This window comes from Cupressus sempervirens, chromosome 4 (genome assembly GCF_028749045.1).
Source record: "Cupressus sempervirens isolate cs-2001-9-10 chromosome 4, ASM2874904v1, whole genome shotgun sequence".
Taxonomy (NCBI): Eukaryota; Viridiplantae; Streptophyta; class Pinopsida; order Cupressales; family Cupressaceae; genus Cupressus; species Cupressus sempervirens.
In genome coordinates this window covers 747,404,218-747,410,217 of record NC_143121.1, presented here as the reverse complement: position 1 = coordinate 747,410,217, position 6,000 = coordinate 747,404,218, and positions in this window count along the sequence as shown.

Sequence of the window (6,000 nt, the reverse complement as noted above, 5' to 3'; positions counted from 1 at the left end):
CCATTATAATTCTTGATGATATATCATAATTCAACTACTACAAACTAATATATGATTTAAAATTAATCTATACACTAGATTAACTGGATGAAGACAAAACATGTCTACACAATGATAAATCTGAAAATATTCACAAAGCATAACCCTCCATGGTCATTGTCAATTAATGCTAACAAAACTACTAACATTCATACATGTTTCACCAAAATGAAACTTCTTGTTAGTGAAATAGGATTTGTAACTTGCAATAGCACTTGTGGAATTTTATGTGTTTTTCAAGTTACTATATGAATGAATATATATGTGAAATAAAGAGGCATGTCTCTTGAAGAGACATGTCTCTTTAACATATTAAATTACATTAAATATAGTTATAACACAAGTAATATACCCTCAATATATTATAATTGTTATATATATATATATATATATATATATATATATATATATATATATATATATATATATATATATATATATATATATATATATATATATATATATATATATATATATATATATATATATATATATATATATATATATATATATATATATATATATATATATATATATATATATATATATATATATCACTCTTAATATAAGTTAATTATTCCATATATAATATTTATCATATATTAGATATCTCATATATATAATATAATTTATCCAAAGAAATTATAACATTAACACTCCCTCTTAATGAAGAAGGATGAAACACATAGATATTACACTTTAGGTAATATTTCAAAAATAACACATATAGGAAATCTTTTATCAGAAGATTTCTAGAATATGATATCATGTAAGTATTGGCCTATCAGAATATCAACATATGATATTCACCAATTACTATTTGATATCATATTTGGTAACATGAGCATTGGCCTATCAAATATCAATCAAATGATATTCGCCAAATACTCTGAGTAATGGCCTATCAGAACATCAACTAAATGATATCCACCAAGTACTCAATGTGGTAATGGCCTATCAGAATATCAAGGCAAGATATACAATAAGCATTGAAAATATATTTATACAAGCAACTTATAGATAATCAAATTAATGATATCAACCACCTAGTTGTTGATTTATAAGATAAAGCCTTTACATGAAACATTTTTGCAAAAATGGATCATGCTACAAGTTATTGTAAGGACGTCACTTTACAACTTCTCCTAATACAAGTGATAATCATTTAGAAGTCATCACTTCTTCATGATGTACACAAGGGACATGCTCATACATGTATGACATCAAAAGTTCGCATGAAGTCTCCACAAATACTGTCATGTGGTGTTGTCACAACATTCACCATAAAACATATCAGAGAATAAGGTTTCTCCCTCTTAGTTTGATATCAACTTTTTTGACCTCTTAGCACAAGGTTCTCTCTGATGAAATGTCAGACTTCCTCTCAATCTGTTATCATTCATCTAACCTCTTGGAAGCAAGTCATGTCATGCTCCCCTAGTTCAATGGGTATTCTGATAGCATAAAGCCTTCCAGTCTACATACATGAGACTTTATCCCATGAATCATAGTCCTTTAGCTATTATAGTTTTTGACTAGTGTTGAATCCATCAACAAAGTCTACTCCTTCTAAACCAATATCATCAAAAGTTTGATTGAAGCATTTTTTTAATTTTCTACTCCCTCTCTTTCTCCAAGGTTGCCTCTAATGAACTGTCAAACTGTTAACCTCATAATGGTTTTTGACACTTGAGTGCCAATACACTTACCCACTCTATATTGGTGCCGAGTACACCATGCATGCCGAGCCACAACAAATGCCAAGTTAGGAAAGACTTCAGGTGCTGAGTGATCTTCATGTGCTAAGTAGTTTTCATGTGCCGAGTGAAGATCAGATGTCGAGTGTTAACAAGTGCCGAGCAACATAAGGTGCCGAGTGTTAACAAGTGTTGAGCAACATAAGGTGCCGAGTGTTAACAAATGCCGAGTAACATAAGGTGCCGATTGGTACAGTTTTGTTTAGGTGCCAAGTTATCCAGGAAACAGCATGTGCCGAGTATCAGCAATACTTCAGGAGCCAAGTATCTCTGAATATCAGCATAAGAGTTTGTAATTGCACAAACTATGATGCAAATAGTTTTTGTAGCCGACATAAGGTAAATCTCGAAGGATTTAATGATAAGATCAAATCTTTTATTTTTCTTATGCAATCTACATGTAGCCAATAAGAAAAATGATGAAGGCATGCAACCAATAGAAGAAGTGCAAATAATAAGTGGAAAATGAAGATTGAATATGGATCGTAGATCCATACCTAACCCTAAATTTTCAAATGTCTTTATAAGGAAGATGAAATTTTATTGTAAACAAAAGAGTGGACATACAAGGGTGTACAAGGAAATCTATTTTCAGAAGCGAGGGTTATCAGATCACAAAAGGATCAAGATCAGAGAAAGCGGAACAGGTGCCTGCATTCAACAATCAAGGATTGTAATCTATTAGGTTCATTATACCTAATACTTTCTAGCAATTTTATTAGAATGAAAATCCTATGGTGATAGGTTAGCTTAACAGCTACTTCATAGATCCTTTAATTAGGTGATTAAATCCTTTAACAGGGTGACACTTCATGTAAAGTGTTTGTAAAGCCTCTAGCCAAGTCACTATTGATACAGTGTAAAGCCTTTAACAGGGCAAACCATCAGAAGTGGTTGAACAATGTTGCTGTAGTAATTTTTGTGGGTATCATCCCCACCCCAGTTTTACCTTCTTATTCCTGGAGGCTTTCTGGGTTACCAAATTCCAGTGTTATGAGTTGTTGATGCATGTCTTAGTTTCATGTTTACTTGATGTATTTACATGCATGCAATTTACTTTCAGTTAAAAGTTTTATTGGTTAAAGTGTGATACTTCTTATTCACTTGCCCAAATGATGAACCTTCATCATGAACTCAATGTGAAAGATATTGAGATCTCTACTTTAAAGATGCAGAATGAAAAAATGCAGAATGAATTGAATAGAGAAAAAGAGGTAGCAGAGAATCTCAACAAGTCAAGTGAAGCTATCAAATATTTTGAACAGTTGCTGAAATCCCCAAAATCTGCCCATGATACATCAGGACTAGGATACAATAGCACTGAAGTTGGGGAATCATCAAAGAGTGCTGAAAAAAGAAGTGACAAAGGTAAGAATTCAAAACCCACTTGTAATTACTGTAATAAGAAGGGGCATACAACAAATGTGTGCAGGAGTAGAAGATTCAATCAATCAAACACACCCAAAAATAAGAGTTTCTGTCACAAGTGCAACATGCAAGGACATATGACACAAAATTTTAGATCCAATGTCATAAGGACTCAGAGATTTGATGGACATTGTTATAATTGCAAAAAGTATGGACATAGGGCATTTGAGTGTAGATCAAAACCTATGTGGACATCAAATCAACCAGCAAAAACAGAAGGGAATGAAAGTCATTATCATTGGGATTACAACACCAGGCATAAATGTCACTATTGTCAAGAATATGGACATATACCACAAAACTACATAAGAACACATTTCAGAGGGAACTACAAAAGATGGTTGAATCAAACTACATGTTTCAGTTGTTTCAAAATTGGTCATATCAGTAGAAACTGTCCTACAAGATCAAAGGCACCCAAGACTGAAGAAAACAAGGGAAAAGGAAAAATTGATGTCGAAAATATAATAAGGCAAATGAATAAGACTTGGAAAAAGAAAGATGAGTGCAACACATCAAGCAAAGGGATCACTTCACCCAATTGGTCAAGTGATCACACCTCATCAAATTAAGCATAAGAAGTATACTGGACTGATATACAAAGCTATATCTCACATCAGTCCCAAGACAAAGAAGCCATGCTAAGTATAAATCTGCATGAAATAAAATGTCAAGACAAAATCTAAATGTTGTTGCCAGAATATCTTTGGATGCCGAGTTAAACTCCAACACATGTCGAGCTCCTAACAACGACCGAGCTGATAACTAATGTCGAGTTGGTTAACTCGAATGGAAGTCGAGAAAAGTGAAAATATAGTGCAAGCTGAGTTAGGTCAAGATTTCTTCAAAAGTCGAGTTGGTAGTTGAGCATTTAATGTGATGGAAATAGGGTATATTATCGCGATTTCAATCAGTTTTACTCATCGCGATCAAAGAGCAAAGAAGAAGAAAGAGAGTTGAGCGACTTCATAGCAAGAATCCAACGTTTCAAGCAGATTACAACCTCATTCAACACATTTTTAATCGATCTCAAGGTATTTTTATTTGTGCCGAGCTACGCAATTTCGTATCCTTTTATTGTAAAAACCCTAGTTTGCATAGATGGCATCAAGTTCGAAGAAAATTGGGGATAAAGAAACGTCTGAAGTTCAGTTAGTTTCAAATGAGATCAAGCAACCCGATTTTTGACCCATTCCCGAAGTTGCCTACAAAAATGACCCAACCGGTGCTCTCTCCCAAATTCCCCCAAAAGTTGTAATGGTCCAAGACGTGAGAAAATGTTACAATTGTAAGATAGGTGCCCTAGGAGACATGGAAATAAGACAATCTTATGAGAAATTGGGTGTAGATGGAGTGTTGAAAGATGAATTCAAAATCGTTGAAAGAAAGGGTTTAACTCGAGTTTTGAGCCTTCCCACCATATTCAAAATAGAATGGGTTAGACTTGTGCTGAGCATAATTCATGGTGGAAATTTGTGGTTAGAAGATTCTCTCATCAAATTGACAAAAGAAATCATACATAGAGTAACAGGGTACCCAACCCTAGATCGGTTCAAAACTTTGAGAAGTGAATCAAAGGAGGTTATTGAAAAGAACACTGGTGCCTAGTGGAACAAAAGAGGAATGACAATTCACACCATATAGGATCCTCTAGTTGAGTTTGTTGTTAGAGTCATCGCCCATAAATTCTATCAATCTAGTAGACTCAACAGTGTACCATGTATTGCAGTAGATGTAGGCTACAAATTGGTGAAAAAAGATCATACTTATGATCTTGCAGAATTGCAACTACAGCATATCAATGAAAACCTAGCTGCCATAAGAAGAACAAAGGGCACTCAATGCAAATTTGAAACAATCCTAGTTTGCATATTCTTTTATGTTCAGAATGAGTTTCCTTCTTTTGGCAAAGTGGCATGGAGGAATGAAAAAACCATCATTGCCCAAATTAATGAATATATAGAGCAAATGGGAGAAAATTTTGATACCTTGATGACAAGCTATTTTGAGGATTTCAAGAAATCCATGAAGCAAAGATCAAGGATACCAGTTTCCTTAGTGGAAAAACATACTAATGATATATGTTTCTTAGTTGACATTGATTTTACCTATATTCAAGCAATTATACCAAGGGTAAGATGGCTAAGGCCATTTGGATATGAAATTAATATTGATGAGGCATCTGCAGCAATAACTACATTATTGGCAGAAGAAATAGATAAAAGTGCTCCACATTTTGGCACTTATGATGTGGTAAGATCAAAGATAAACATGGAATTAAAAACTGCTTCCACATTGAAGAAGAAAGACAAATTATTAAAGAAGATTAAGAAGAAATTTGGTAAAGAAATTGAGGCTGAAGCAGAAGAAGAAGAAGATGACAGTGATGATGAAGATGAGCAAGAGCAAGGGCCAATAGAATTAACTCAAGGTCTTGGAGAAGACAAGGAGGAAGGTGCAAAGGAAGAAGAAGCCAAGGAAGCACCAACTAAAGCTGAGCCAAAGAAGAGAAAGGCAATAGAACAGCCTCCAGCTAAGCCCAGATCAAAGAAAGCTGCCACGCCATCACCTCAAAAGCCAACAACACGAGCAGCAACAAGGGCCTCCACTCAAAAGGCCAAAGAGGAAGTTACAAAGAAAGAACAAATCAATGAAACATAGGAAGAGTCGAGGAAAAGAAGAAGATATGTGGCTCAACCTGACACTGATGAAGAAGACCAATTTGAAAAGGTAAGCTATTCTTTAGTTGATACCTTATGTAAAAAGATTGGAAATG